Source organism: Pinus tabuliformis, chromosome 8 (assembly GCF_031772625.1).
Source record: "Pinus tabuliformis cultivar Carrire ecotype Pingquan chromosome 8, CPIR1, whole genome shotgun sequence".
In the NCBI taxonomy this organism is placed as follows: Eukaryota; Viridiplantae; Streptophyta; class Pinopsida; order Pinales; family Pinaceae; genus Pinus; species Pinus tabuliformis.
The window spans coordinates 1169329599-1169345915 of record NC_142294.1 but is presented as its reverse complement, the minus strand read 5'-3'; the positions used below and the strand labels follow the sequence as shown (position 1 = coordinate 1169345915).

At 40.1% G+C, this 16317-nt stretch overlaps 1 protein-coding gene across 1 annotated transcript in view; it reads left to right on the top strand.

Moving 5' to 3' along the window:
• LOC149239512 (chloroplast stem-loop binding protein of 41 kDa a, chloroplastic-like) overlaps positions 1-16317 on the top strand; it is a 228274-nt gene that overhangs the window by 106882 nt on the left and 105075 nt on the right. The window lies entirely within an intron of this gene.

The window sequence follows — 16317 nt, the reverse complement described above, 5'->3', positions numbered from 1 at the left end:
CAAAATGTTACCATTGCGTTGGCCCAAGAAGTGCGAAAGTCACACTAAATGGGAGCACTCTCCTCCAGCTCCAAAAATGTAAAGACCGTAAACATATGAAAACACAGTAAAGGGATTTATATCATGAACCTGTATACAATTTCCTGAAAATCTTACAAAATCAGCTAACAGAACTGCTGGGGTACCTACCTGTGCCCTGCGGTTGAAGATGCCTCTAGCTGTGCTGCTACAGTTACCAAAAGACCGAATCCACCCAGCCAAACTGAGCAGAACCTGGCTGCTCAATCCAGTAAGCTTCTTAGCAGAAGCCGACTGTTCCCCCGTGCCCAGAACCTCAGAACAACTCAAGCTCTTCCTGTGGATGATTCCCGTACATGATGTTCCTCCTCCTTCAGATATTCTTCCTTTCGATTTTCCTCCCCTTTCCCAAATCACTATCCCGTGGTTTTATCCTGTTGTTTGGCGGTGGCCGCTCTTCCTTCTGCAGCCCACCGCACAGCTTGCTGATGACATGCTCCTCCCTTACGCATTCCTCCCTTATCTCTTTTAAGGTCGTGAATGTATATGTTTTATGTTTTTGAAATCATATTATATTTTTATTAAAATATTCTTTTAATATAAACACTATATCGTATATATCACATTTAAACATTATAAACATTATGATTTAATATATCACATTGTTTTATTATATATTTTTTATATAACATCATAACTTTATACTTAGAGCCCCTTTTAATTAATTTCTTATATATATATTAAAAATTTGTTTTATTAATTTATTAATATAATTTTTATCAATAATCTGGAATATATAATTTATATAGTCCTCTTTTAAGATTTACCCATACATTAAGCAATATTGATGAATGAGTAGAACCTCTATTTAAAGAAGTGTCATGGTATTTAGCACTTAGTTAATTTAGTATATAATACTAGTGCGGTGTATGCGACACATGCATATGTAATTATCATATCTATGTACCATATGCATGCTATTATTCTTGCGTTTTTTATATTTATAGATGAGTTGTTACAAAAAATCTCCAAAATGGCAACAAAACTCCTATGCCTCCTCTCCGGAAATTCTTCCGAACAAAAATCCTCCACAAGATGCCACAAACAAACTCGACCTCCCTCCACTGCGTCCTCCAGAAATACGCACCGCCTGGAGATGGATGCAATTGCTGGAAACCACAATGAAATCATCCTATGGAAGAATGAAGATAAACCTCTCTAGGGTGGCACTCGAAGTCCCCCAAATAAAGGGTGAGCTCTTCACTTGAAGAACTCTTGCTAAACAACAGGTGACTCGGCTAAGCAGCTCGAGCAACCAAAGAGAAATTCGATATGCCAAAGATGATGAAACGAGGAGAGTTGCTTTCCTTATATAGATTTTGTGGAGCACTTTTCCCTGCAATTTTCCCTCCATCGTGGGCCCTCACTTAACCATCGACTTTTCCCCTCCAAGCAATTTGAACTAGGGAGTGTGTATTCCCTAGTGTGGGTGGCCCCCACGTAGAACTTAACCACAAAAAAATAACTTCTCCTAAGTCTAATATGCTAATAAAATTGAATGGGCCCCACTATCTCCAAAATTGGCCCCAAAATGCAATAATTAGTCTTGTTCCAAATTAACTTTAGGAAGGGACATGACAATTTTCCCCTCCCAAATGTTGCTTGTCCTAGAGCAACTTTAGTGCTGGATGCTCAAGTATGTGCTTGCTCTCCCAAGTAGCATCCTCATCAAGCAAGCTCCTTCAATGCACCAAAAATTGTTTGTCCTCAAGCAATTCCTGAACGAGTGCCCTCTCTAACGGTGGATCCCCACTGTCGCTGCAAACTTCACCAGGGTCCCAAATATGCCATTGGATCATCCCTGATCGCTGTAATATCCTATAATGAAGGAGTTCCTCGATACCAGGATCCCAAGCCAACCTGATCAACGTGGAGCACCCCTTGCTCCGCTCACTATCCTGCCAGATAGGGGCGTTAGAACCCCTTTTTTTATTGCCAGTAAGTAGGCATCCCAACGATGTAAAACTCCATCCAAATCCTCATGAAGTCGCCCTACCGAAAAGTCCACCCCATGCACTCTGATTGTGGGTCCTTGAAGATGCAACTCAATCCCCATGCCAATGAAGCCTCTGTTGCATGAACTCCTCCTGAAATCCTCTCGTTGGCCATCCTGCCATGATGATGAAGTCTCCCACGCCATCAACGAATCACGAAAACTCGATGGAAAATTTGGATGACCCTCTCCTGTAGAGACCAACTCACCTCTATTGGTAGTTGAACTGCTAAGTACTGTGATGCTAGGGTCCCCTGCCTAGCGTAGCAAGAAACTATCCTGTTGACCTCGTGACGCTTTGGTCACAACTAATTGTCTAGCACACTCGTACCATAACCTCCTTTCACATAACTCTCGACCACAATCTACGCAATGATCGAGGTTATGCCCAACCTGCTAAAGTGCCTCAATAGTGCCAGCGCCTATCGCCCCATGGCTGGCCCCAATCCTGAGCGACAATATGCCTTGCCCTATGGTGAGGACTTTGATGACTCCCCATGTGTCTTCTTGTGAATGAATCAGTTTGCCTGTTATTTTGACCAGGCTCACTGAGGAGTGGAGTATCCCATCAATCCACTAGATCCCTGGATCCCATAACCATACTAGAGGTCCACAACCCCAAATCCTCTCTGCCTGCTGCTGTGTTATGCTGCTAGCTGTTGGGACCCCTCTATGCCCTGTCTCTATCTCCTATAGGTATCTAATAGGTAGACACCGAGCATCAAGAACCTGTGCCGCGAATATCTAGCTGCTTTGTGCCTGCCAAATCACATAGCGAGATCTGCTATCCCAGCTCCTAATGATGTGCCCGGGTACTACCGGAAGCCTAGGCATCATCTTGCCAACAAGGACTACCATCCTCCGCACCTCATGCTCACCTAACACCTTGAGTTGTCCAACTGAAAAAGCACCATGTAACTCCCTCTCGGTCACCTCCCCAAGTGTGAGCCTAGGGGTGGAACATATGCTACCTCGACAATCAACCATGCCATCCCTAAGCCTGTATTCGTCAACTCGTGCACCTACCAAGTGTCTCAACTGGAGAGTCTCCTCCCGGCCCATGACATGTGGTGTCTCATCCAACTGCCTAGGGTGAGCCTCCCAAGCCCCGTTGCCTGAATGGAGAGTGTCAAGGGGCAACAAATAAACACTCTGCAACTGTATATAGCACCGGAGGAGGATGGGTATGATCAATATTTCGCTGGAATGCTCAAGCGTAATCCTACGGACGACCCCCTCTTTGTCTCGGATATGTTGATAACCCCCTCGAAGCCCTCTCCCCTAAACATGGTGTCCCCAGATGCTCAACAGTGTCCTCGTCAATCCTAGGTGAGTTGCATCCAATGGTGCACGTAGTGCCCGTGTCCATAAGTCTCCTAGGAAGCAACGCTACAAGCGCCTGCTATGCTGCATCATCTGCCACCGCATACCACCTAGTATAGTCATACTCCTTTGACATGCCATTGTACATCGCAACCTATCTCGGTACACCACTGGTTACCCTCGGCTATGGCTATACCATCCTGTACTGTCCTATGTCCCACATGTGTCACTGCACCTGTCACTCCCCGCACGTAGTCAATGCGATGTGAGGCACTCCCTCTCCACAATGCAATCCAACATACTACAACACACCCCCATGCCTCTCCATGCCCATCTGCAGACCACTGCTCCACACTAGATGCTCCTACCCATCCCTGGATGTGATGGCCTAAAGCTGTGTCCATATGCATCGTCTTGCACTCTACCTATATCATCACCTCCACCATTGCATTACTATGCTCTCCGATGAGGGAATCTCCCCTCCACATCCTCCCTGAGGGACCCAAGAAGTGAATCTCCCTAGGTACCAGTAACAATGCCACCACTGCTCTAATCATCCATGTCCTCCATGCCTAATACAAATGTGAAGAATCCCCAGCTCCATACAAGGCACCGTCAGGTGGCCTATCGGTGCCACCTCCTCTAACAAACTCTCACCACAGTGTGACAATCGTTGTGTGATCCCATGCACAATTGTCATAGCAAGACAACCCAAGGAATTTGCCCACAAACTAGTTGGCCACTAGTACTGGCCAAAACTCCCCTAGTGAATGTGTGTGTTCAACCGCTAGGCCAACCACACCACCACGGTCACAGTCAATCGGTATATCCTGGGAATGATAGGTAGTCCCACCTGGATCCCAATACCAGTCTGGGCTTCCGGTATCCCCAGTGCATGAAATCTCCTGCTGAGCTTCATGTCGGTCCACTATCATCTCCATTGCCCATTGCTTCGGGTACCAACTCAGAATCTCTCGCCATCCAACCCCAAGAGAGGGATTGAATATATGAACTCTCATACGTAGGACAAGTTCTCCATTCGGAGAATGCTGCACCTTGCACCTCTCATGTCGCCTCATCTCATTGGCCTGGTCAACATATAAAATATGTCGAAGTGGCTTTGCCTCTCTCCCTCCAAGGTGTTGAGGAAAACTACTGATGCTAGAAGCCCCATCTATGTATGTTTGAAAAGGGCTGCTCTGATGCTCTAAAGTGCACTCTAGTGGTACCATTAGGGAATCCAACTATTCCCCAACGTGAGTCAGTTTGGTTGTTGACTCGGCACAAACCACTCTCATGCCTTCCAGCGCCTTGTTTTGCTGTAGAATGGCCTCTTGTTAAAATTGGCAACCAGGGCAAAACTTCATGTGGGTCATCTTATTCATGACTAATAATATTTTTATTAGATTCCTCTCGTCGAGAGGTGTAGGATTGATATAAAGATTATCCAATTCCGATAAGTATTCATGGAGATATGAATTTATTTTGATTATGGAATTATTATCAAGCCGACCTACAACTCATGTAGGCTCAGAAGCCCAACAGTCGCATCTATTCACCCACCAACGTTGTGTATAAATATAAGAGGACTTTTCCTCATTTGGACTCACTCATCTCATCACATCTCTCTCTCTCTACTGCGCAGATATGAGTCTCTTCTCTACTGTGCTGAAATGGGTCTCTCTCTCTCACACATGTGAAGCCGGAAGCTGTTGAATTTGAAGCTGCAACTGCAGAAGTAAAGATTGACTTGCGTGGCCTAGAAGATCTCCTCTTTGGAACTGCGCTGTAGGTTCATCTGAACCTCCTTTGAAAGCCGCAATTTTTGGTGGTGGAATGAAGTCAATCCGACGAACGGTTTGCAAGATATCGACTGCCCTAGTTTGAAGCCGGAAACTGCTGAAACTGAAGCTGCAACTGCAGAAGTAAAGATTGACTTGCGTGGCCTAGAAGATCTCCTCTTTGGAACTGCGCTGTAGGTTCATCTGAACCTCCTTTGAAAGCCGCAACTTTTGGTGGTGGAATGAAGTCAATCCGACGAACGGTTTGCAAGATATCGACTGCCCTAGTTTGAAGCCGGAAATTGCTGAAACTGAAGCTGCAACTGCAGAAGTAAAGATTGACTTGCGTGGCCTAGAAGATCTCCTCTTTGGAACTGCGCTGTAGGTTCATCTGAACCTCCTTTGAAAGCCGCAACTTTTGGTGGTGGAATGAAGTCAATCCGACGAACGGTTTGCAAGATATCGACTGCCCTAGTTTGAAGCCGGAAACTGCTGAAACTGAAACTGCAACTGCAGAAGTAAAGATTGACTTGCGTGGCCTAGAAGATCTCCTCATCTGAACTGCGCTGTAGGTTCATCTGAACCTCCTCTGGAAGCCGAAACTTTTGGTGGTGGAATGAAGTCAATCCGACTGTCGGTTTGTGAGATATGGTCTGCCCTAGTTTGATAATGAAGCCGCTAATGCTGATGCTACTGATCTAGGGTTTGCTACTGCTGATATGAATCAGATTTATTGTACTATTTCTCTCTGCTGAATTATTGAAGATAAAAGAAGATTTGATCAAAGGGTTTCCCCACACATTGTGGGGTTTGTCCCTGGCTAGCCGCCACATCTTGTGTCTCTTGTCTTGGCTTGTTTTCTGTCAATCGTTTAATGTTCTATCTGCACTTTACTTTATGTACATGTGATTACTAATTGGTGGAATATAATAAGAAAAAGAAGTAAACTGTTATAAGCATAGAACATACCATAACTTAACATGGTATCAGAGCTGAGGTGAAGACAAAGCCCGAGCAAGAGCAAGAGCAATCATTGAAGAGAAGATTGGCAAGGCTATCCTAAAAGAACTATGGGGTCCTCAACACTCTTTGCTGCCGAAGACAAGCTCTGTGAGAAAGTTGACTATCACGGATGGAAGATGTCTATCGATCTAACCCTTGAAAATCAAGGAGTGCTGGACCATGTAAGAGGCAATATTGTTGAGCCTTCATCAAATGCATCTGCTGCTGCCTAGAACAAATGGAAAATGGAGAAGTCAAAACAAAGAAGATCATCCGGGACTCTATCGACAAGCGCTTGGTGGCCTACATCTCTGATCTAGACACCTCCAAGGAAATCTACGAGTTGCCTTTCCTTTACCATGGAGTGAGTTCATGGAGATGGTGAACTTGTCTTCCAGTTTGCGGGATAAAGTTCAAAAGTTCACAAGTTCATGCGTAGTGTTGGAGGATTAGTCACATGGACCCTTATTTTGTTTGACTACAGGATCGAATGGCAGATAGAGTTCAGATAGGACGAGTGGAGCTTCAATCTTTGATTGAAGGAAGCATGAGTTGTAACTCCAGGTTATGATTGGAGAGAGAATTAGTTCGAACTCATTTAACTTGTCAACCACGAGTTCTAAATTTGGACTTCCTGATTTAGCATGGATCGAAATCTATAAAGGAAGGACAAAGGCACATGTATTATTCATTGTGGTGTACACGGGTTTCTGTGAGAGCTCTTTGATTGTGGAGTGCGTATTGAGGATACTTTCCTGTGGCAGAATTGCAGTAAGAAATAGGAGAAATTTTGCGCTAAGAAATAGGAGTTGCTTCCTAGGAAATAGGAGGCGCTTTGCGGTAGGAAATAGGAGGCCTATGTGCAAGGAAATAGGGCCAGGCAGAGGTAGGAAGGAGGAGCAGGGATCACGTGTTTTTGTAAGGTGTTTTAAGCTAGTACAACGGAGAATGAGTTTGTTCTCAGATTGCCTTGTAAGAGATTCCATTGCTCAAGTCTATCAATAAAATACTACAACAAAGAAGGGGTTTTCCCAGTTGGGTTTTCCAAGAAATCAACTAAACTAAATTTCAAATTACAACATGATTATTTGCGCCGGTACCAAATTACAACATGATCATGGATGCATACAAATATTCTAGCTAAACTATAGCTGCATGAGATTATAAAGCAACGAAATACCTTGCATCTTACAAACGCTTGCAGACAATAAGAATAGGAGTACTCGTATACTTCGACTTCGACCAATGCTCTTCAAAACTCAATGATCAAAATGAGAGCTTGAATTCTTATTTATACAAATTATAGCCAGTAGCTAATAACCGAAAGATGTCAGTCTAAAGTAGATGACATTCATCAAACACAATCTGAAAGTGGATACTCAATAGAGTATCAAATTGACCTTATAGATCCTCAGAGGTACAATAATGGAGCATCTGTCTACACAATGGGTACTTTTCGGATAAGCCCACTAGAACCTTTTACAAAGCAGATGCTTTTATGGAAAAGCCCGCGAGAACCAAAGTGAAATATTTTACAAAAGAAAAATTACAATGCAGATGCTTTACGGAAAAGCCTGCGAGAACCAAAGTAGAATATTTCTACAAAAGGAAAAATACAAAGCAGATGATTTACGGGATTTGGTGGTACAAAAGAATCCTAATTATCACCACGCTTGGCGGGCATGTACAAAAAAAATGGAGGTCCATCATGCTTCCACTAAGGTACTGGGACATAATAGAGATGTTCAGGAGATGTACGATGCAAAGCGGCATGAGGAGGCAGGGAGTAAAAACTGTAGTAAAATGGAGACCCAAACAATTGTGGTACTTCATCATTAGGAGGATAACAGATATCGCCATAAAAGTAGGACTTGAGCTTATATACTGGTTTTTCAGGAGGTTTCCAAGAAAGAAATTTGAGCTCAACAACTATGCAACTCAAGTCAAAACAAAACCATGAATGAGTTTGAGCAGCAGTCCGAAATTCTTCTCTGAGATAATCAATAAATTCAATAGGAGGCACATGTTCAAAGTCTTCTTCTCTTGGACAGTAATTATACATCCGTATCTTGAACCATGGAGACCAGTATACATTATATACAACATCACATTCAAAAAGAATTTTTACCTTTGGCTGAGATCTGACAAACAGAAGGATATGAGCAAAATCTGCATAACTCAACCATGGATCTTCAATGCTAATATATAAAGCTTCCATTCTTGCAGCACCCTGAATCACACCTTCATAAACTGTTTCTGACTGTACAAAATGGGAGATATGTATGGATGGTGTGTCTGATCTATTAGCCAGATATGTAACTACCTTCTCATAACAACTATCAGGAAGTCCTTTAAAAGTTTAATCATATATACAAGTCTGTCAAACTGTAATCCTTCAAAACAATATTTACAAACTGGCAAGACACTGGAATCCTGATTGGAACTGCTTGCACTGTTACCTGAATAGAAACAACTGTTGTAGCTGCAACCAAAACCTTTGATTTCAGAAGTTGCTTCCCTTGTAAGCAAGTCAGCAAGATAATTTTCTTTGCCTTGTATTCATTTTCAAAATCAAAACCATCAAGCCACAAACTCCATCTCAATACTCTGTTATTGCCTTGTTCTAACAGTTTATTGTTTCTTAACATACCAGTCATATGTTTAAGATCTGTTCTAACAATGAAATGAACAGCTTTAAAAACACCTGGTACTTTTTGATGTTGTTTTTGACTGCTAGAATCTCCTGTGAGAAGATAGATACTTTACTTCAATGTCAGTGAAACAACCAGAGGCATAACAACATACTTCTTCTCTGGTAGTATGCTTCTACAAGAATACACCAGCCCAAACTTCATGTGAAGCATCAATTTCTAAAATAAATTGCAATCCATCCTTAGGAAGAGTTAGATTGGGCAAAGGCATTACCTTCTGTTTAATCATTTGAAAAACTTGTCATTTTATCTGTCGACTCTTCACCTCCGAGTCTTTTCCGCAATATGCGAGCATCTTTGGCTTGGTTTTCATAGAACTGTCTGACATAATTTAGGCTTCCAAGTTTCAAATTTCTGCAACTGTTTTTTATCAAGAATTTCATCCAGAAATCCTTGTAATTTCTTAAGAACATGATCTTGGAGTTCTACCTTTCCTTCAAAAATTATCAGACCAAGAAATTCTATTTTGTTTGAGCAAAAACAATCTTAGTTTTACTTAGAACTAAAGCCATGATCAAATAATTTTTTTATGTATAACCTCTAACTGCTTTTTGTGTTGGTGTAGATCATATGAACAAGCCAACAAATCATCTATGTAGATAATTACAAAATCTAAATCACCAAAAATATCTTCCATACTTTTTTGAAATTCATTAGGTGCATTCTTCAACTCAAAAGGCATAACACGCCACTGGAACTGTCCATGAGGCACAACAAAACTTGTCTTATATCTGCTTTAGGTACAATTCCAATCTGCCAAAAACTGCTCTTCAAATTTAATTTAATAAAAATATTATTATGTTTGATCTTCTTGAATAATGCATCCTTGTTAGGTAGTGGATACCTAATTGGCATAAGAGCAGAATTCAAGGCTTTGTAATTTATAACCATTCTCGGCTTACCTCTTTTATGTTCAGAATGTTTGTTTACATAGAATTCAAGGCAAGCCCAAGGGCTATGGCTTGGTTCAATCAACTTCCTTTCAAGCAATTCTGCTATCTCTTTTTCACAATATTCCAGTTCTGTGGGTGATATTTGAATGGCAGAGCTTTTCTGTGCTATACTAGAGAATCCTTCTTTATATGGAAGGTCAACAATATATTTTTGACGAGACCAAAAAACATTTGGAGTATCAGTTGTACATTCATTCTCCAATTTACTTCTAATATCTTTCAAATATTCACAGCCATGATTTTCTGCATTCCTAATAATTTTCTTGATCTTAGCTAACATATGTACAGAAAGATCAACTATATCAACCTCTGGATCAAGAATTCTAGATACATAATGAGACTTACTTGGTATCTTCACGTTCTTCCCTTGAAAATTTAGAATAATATTATCTGCATTCACTGTCATAGGAAGATGTCTGTGGACAAAAATTGACCAAGCAATATGTCAGATCCAGTATCAAAATTATGAAGATTAGCTGAAGTAGAATGACCATTAATAATTATAGGAAAATATGGAGCAAATGCATTAATAGTCATTGGTGTCTTGTTAACTGCACAAAACTGCAACTTTGTCCGCTGCCAATAGTATTCAGGAATATCATGAAATTAGCACATGAATTCATAGCACCAGTGTCTATCTGAGCATCCAAAGAATATTGTTCATATCCTTTGCAATTAATATCCACAAAAACATTTCCGCGTCATATGGGATACACTGTAATGCTATCTTTTCTTTTTGTTCATTTTTTCCTTTTTCTTCAATTAGATCAGCAAAATCATTTAAGAATTCCTCATCATTTCTTAATTTCTGCAATTCATCTTTCTTTATTGATAAATTATGCTGATTGTCTCTTACACTGCTAACAATTTCTTTCAACAAATTCTTTTTGTCATGAATAAATCTTCAAGTTCAGAAACTTCTTTTTTTAACTTTTCTATTCTTTCATTCTTATCTTCCTCTTCAGAAAATTCAGACAAATCAGAAGGTTGAGTCCATAACTTCTTACCTTTATTACCAATCTTCTTTCCTTGCTGCCGGAACTTTCTTTCTGCAGGAGAGATTGTAGATCTTCTGTATCTGGCAAATCCTTTTGAAGATGTAGTTGGAGCTTATGAATTTGCAGGATAATAATTATCTAAACTCAGCACGTTGGGCTGCGTGAGTGAATAATATTAATCTTGAAGATCAGAAAGTTGTTTCTGCAAATAATTTCTTTTGGAAAATTCTCTTGGAGTATAATGAGCGAGTTTGGCTTGTAAATCGTCAATCTTAGCTTTCAGACTCTCTGACTGGACAAAAGAAAACATCTTAATAGAAGATAAGAAATTTTGATCATCTACTGAGGAACTAGTATCAAAAGAAGTAATGTGTAAAGCATCAATTACAGGAAAATCATCATCATAACTTTCTGTATTGAAATATATTCACCATCAGGTTCAGAGACTGGTTCCTGTTCTTCTGGATCATGAAAAGTAGTGAAAATATCAAACAATTTTGACTGCATCTTAGATTTCTTAGAAGGACACTTGTTAGCCCAATGCCTTTTCTTGCCACAAATGAAACAAGTGCTGTGACTAGGAGCAGAAGATTTTTGTTTATGAAAATATCTTTTATTTTTCTAAAATGTCTGTTTGATGGGAAAAAGTCATAGACTGGCTCCATCATCTGATTGCAAGTATTGTAATGCAACCAATAGAGCCTCTTCTCGTACATCCAATCAGGTACCCATTGTGAGCTATCAAAGATTAGGTACTCCTGTTCTAGAAAATTTGGGCCAACATATTCATTGTGCTGAATGCCTTCAGTTAGTCAGTTCTCGAGATATAAAACAAATCAGATACATGTTACCTCGGGAATCTACTGAGTCATCTACAGATAAATCTGTTCTTCCAGACAGAAGATTGCCTCCTGGCAATATTGTTCCAAAATTTAGAGATGGTTCAGTCGTGGTTGATTTAGATTTTCTTCAGTACAGAAAACTTGATGAACCTCGTGTTGAAAGCATGGTGAGACTGCAGAATTTTAACAATTATTAGTTGACTTGTGTGGCTCAGAATCTTGATAATCTTCATCAAGAAGTATTAAAGGCTCATTCTCATATCAATAAATTGACTGATCAGATGAATAGTATGCATTCAGATTATATTAGTAAAATTTCAGTTATTCTATAAGTTCTTCAAGATCTAAAGTCAAGTGTGAAGAAAGAAGAATCTGAATTGTCTGGACCCATTGATGTGATGAGATAAACAGTCATTTGTTTAGATTAGATTTTGGAGATACTTCTTCTCAAATTACTTTGAAAGGAATGAATAGCAGACTATTTGAATATCAAAATGCAATTGCTTTGGCCAAAGACAAGTTTGATATTGTTAAGTTTAGGTATGTTCTATGCTTAGAACAATTTATTTCAATTCTTATAGTTAGCTCAATATCTTTTCCAGATTAGCAATCACATCAGCATTAAAGTAAACTGCAGATAGAACATAAACATAAATCGCAGAAGACATGCCAAGACAAGAGGACACAAGATGTGGCGCTAGCCAGGGACAAACCCCAATGTGGGGAAACCCTTGATCAATTCTTCTTATATGTTCTTCAATAGTTCAATAGAGAGAGAGAGAGAGAGAGAGAGAGAGATAGAACATTTACAACAGAGGTCAACACTTCGACTTTCTAGATAAGAGAATCGATCATCTCTACATGAGATCAGTTGAAGACATGTTGCTTCAACTGATTCTCCAAGGTGACTCCTTCACCTATCATTGTGCTTCATCTCGTCCATGTGCTGCACCTCACCATGCTGCACCATGCTACAACATCATACCATGTTCCTGAGCTGCACCATGTTGCTCCACTGCTGAGCTGTACCTCATCACGCTGTACACAACTTGCTGCTCTTAATCATCATGCTGCACACATCATGCTGCTGCACTAGCTGTCACTGCTTTATGAGATAGGTCATCAACATTCAGTGCTCTTCCTTCATACAGTCAACAATGCAGGTCTTCAAGGTGAGGCTCTACCACTTGAGCGATCCTTAGATCAAACTGTGCTGCTGGCTATGGCCTACGGCCTAGCCCAGCAGCAAGTTAAGCCTATGATTATTGAGTCCAACAAGATTGACTCAATCTGAATATACACAAGGACAGTTTTCTTCATTGTAATGACAACCTTATAAACTGTCCTCATGAACAGCCTCATCACTGCACTGTCACCACACTTCTATGACACAGTCTTTGATGCTGTCATGATGACTGGTTAGGGCACTTCTTGGTTGTAGCTTAGGGATCCAAACAGCCCTAAAACAACAACCTCTAGTTCCTCCTTATTGCGGATTCTACTGCCCCTCAAGAATAACATTAACTTGCCCAAACAGTCCTTAAATAGGCCACGCTGTCACCTACAGCAATGTGGCATTATGACAGCTGCTTAGATGACTGTAACAGGTCTCTTAGAGCTGCGTATAAGGTCTTCTTGCTGCGGAATAAGGGCTGCACATAACAATGGCTAGGGCATCATCCTAAATTGTGTCTAAGACCTTTCCTTGACAGCATTTAGGAGGAGCTTCTTCAGGCAGCATATAGGTCCTCCCTTGACTGCGTATAAGTCTCCTTCAGGATTGCGGATTAGGGCTCCTCAACAACGGATAGATTAGGTCTCTTTTGATAGCGTTTAGTCCTCCTTTGTGCAGCATATAGAAGCCTCCTTCAACTGCGGATATAGTGCTGTATTTAGACCTTCTTTTGCTGCGTAATAGGACCTGTGGTAGGGCTCCTTCCAACTATGGCTATGCCTCTTTTGTGACTGCGGCTAGGGCTTATTAAGGCCTCCTTTATACAGTGTATAAGGATCATCCTTGACTGCGTCTAGATGTCCAGCGTATAGATCTCTCCATGGCTAAAGCTTGATCTTCATTAGGGCAGCGTAGAGGTCTCCTTCATGACAGCGTATAGGATAGGGCATCCTCTTTAGGTCTGTCCTCCCACCAAAACCCAAAGACAAGTGGAGAGGAAGAGATCACCAAGAGGATGAGTGTCTAAATGACTTGAAGTCCTCCTTTATTTATACTAAAATGTTGAGCACAAGTGGGGTTTATTTGGTTGCTGGCCGACCTTGACGAATTGTCCCATAACACAAATAAATTCATATCTTCATGAATACTTATAGGAATCGGATGATCTTTAGATCAATACTACACCTCTCGATGAGAGGGATCCAAGAAAAATATCAGCTGCCATTAATAAGATGACCCACATGGAGTTTGGCCCTAGTTGCCAATTTTAACACTCCCTCTTAACTACGGAGAACTCCATCCGCTTGATCTTCATTAGAGCAGCGTAGAGGTCTCCTTCCCGACAGCGTATAGGATAGGGCATCCTCTAGGGCAGCGTATCCTCTTTAGGTCTCTCCTCCCACCAAAATCCAAAGACAAGTGGAGAGGAAGAGATCACCAAGAGGATGATTGTCTAAATGACTTGAAGTCCTCCTTTATTTATACTAAAACGTTGAGCACAAGTGGGATTTATTTGGTTGCTGGCCGACCTTGACGAATTGTCCCATAACACAAATAAATTCATATCTCCATGAATACTTATCGGAATCGGATGATCTTTAGATCAATCCTACACCTCTTGATGAGAGGGATCCAAGAAAAATATCAGCTGCCATTAATAAGATGACGCACATGGAGTTTGGCCCTAGTTGCCAATTTTAACAGATATTGTCATGAAGAAACTTTCTCCTATGGAGATTAAAGCAGAATCTTCCACTTCTAAAGGGCCTAGAGAAAGTGAAGATAGTAAACCTCACTAACAGTCGGCATGGGATACTTGGTGCCGTGCTAGATATGATCATATTCGAGATGGTCCTAGTTTTTCCAATTTTCATTCAGAACATTGTCCTATCACTAATCTAGATTGCAAATCTAGAGATGAAATACTGAATGCAGTTAATTTTTGGAATGCATGGAAGCTATAAATAACACCAAATGATCTGATTTGGCTTTAAGAATTACTTGGGTTTTTCAAGGAAATTTACAGATCTGGTGGTCTAGGCTAAAAGAATCTGATAAAATGAAGATTCTGGATCATGATAAACCACTAGCAGAATTAACCAGAGCAGTTCTTCATGAGTTTTATGGTGAAGTCAAAGCAAATAGTCAGCATTATTCAGATTTATTTATGAGTCAAAGACTGTGTGATATAAATATGCTTGAAGAATTTTATTGCACTATGCAAGATCTATTGTACAAACCACATGATCCCCAAATCCTGCTTATCTTAGAAAATATTTATCTGCAATGCCTGGTCGTATTCCTGATTTAGTCAGAAGTAAACTTGCTGGGGAGAATGTAGATATTGAAAGTTTTTCATTAGCAGGTTTGCATACTCATATTGAATATACTTTGCAAGAAGCATGCTTACATAGAAAAATTCAAAAATCTGTGAAGAAACATCTTGGATTCAATCCAAAACTTTGTGATAGCTATAGTAGTACATATCATTTTGGCTGTGAAAACCAGAAAAGGATTTCAAGTAAATCCAAGAAATATTCTAGTTGTTGTGGAAGAAATTGTTCCTATGACAACTGCAAAAGGAGTAAATATGCACAAATATATCCCATCAAACAAATATTTCAGAAAAAGAAAATATATTTTCATAAACAAAAATATTTTGCTCCTGGTCAAAGCTCTTGTTTCATTTGTGGCAAGAAAGGGCATTGGGCTAACAAGTGTCGTTCTAAGAAATCTAAGATGCAGTGAAAATTGTTTGATATTTTCGCTACTTTTCATGATCCAGAAGAATGGGAACCAGTCTCTGAACCCGATGGTGAATATATTTCAATAACAGAAAGTTATGATGATGATCTTCCTGTAATTGATGCTTTACATAATACTTCTTCTGATACCAGTTCCTCTGTAGATCATCAATGTTTCGTATATTCTATTAAGATGTTTTCTTTTGTCCAACCTGAGAGTCTGAAAGCTAAGATTGACGATTTACAAGGCAAACTCGCTCATTGTACTCCAAGAGAATTTTCCAAAAGAAATTATTTGCAGAAACAACTTTCTGATCTTCAAGATCAATATTATTCACTCATCCAGCCCAGCGTGGTGAATTTAGATAATTATTATCCCCCAGATACAAAAGCTCTTGCTACATCTTCAAAAGGATTTGCCAGATACAGAAGATCTACAATCTCTCCTGCAGAAAGAAAGTTCTGGCAGAAAGGAAAGAAGACTGATAATAAAGGCAAGAGGTTATGGACTCAACCTTTTGATTTGTCTGAATTTTCTGAAGAGGAAGATGAGAATGAAAGAATAGAAAAGTTGAAAAAAGAAGTCTTTGAACTTGAAGATTCTATTCATGACAAAAATAATTTGTTGAAAGAAATTGTTAGCAGTATAAGAGAATATCAACATAATTTATCAATAAAGAAAGATGAATTACAGAAATTAAGAAATGATGAAGAATTC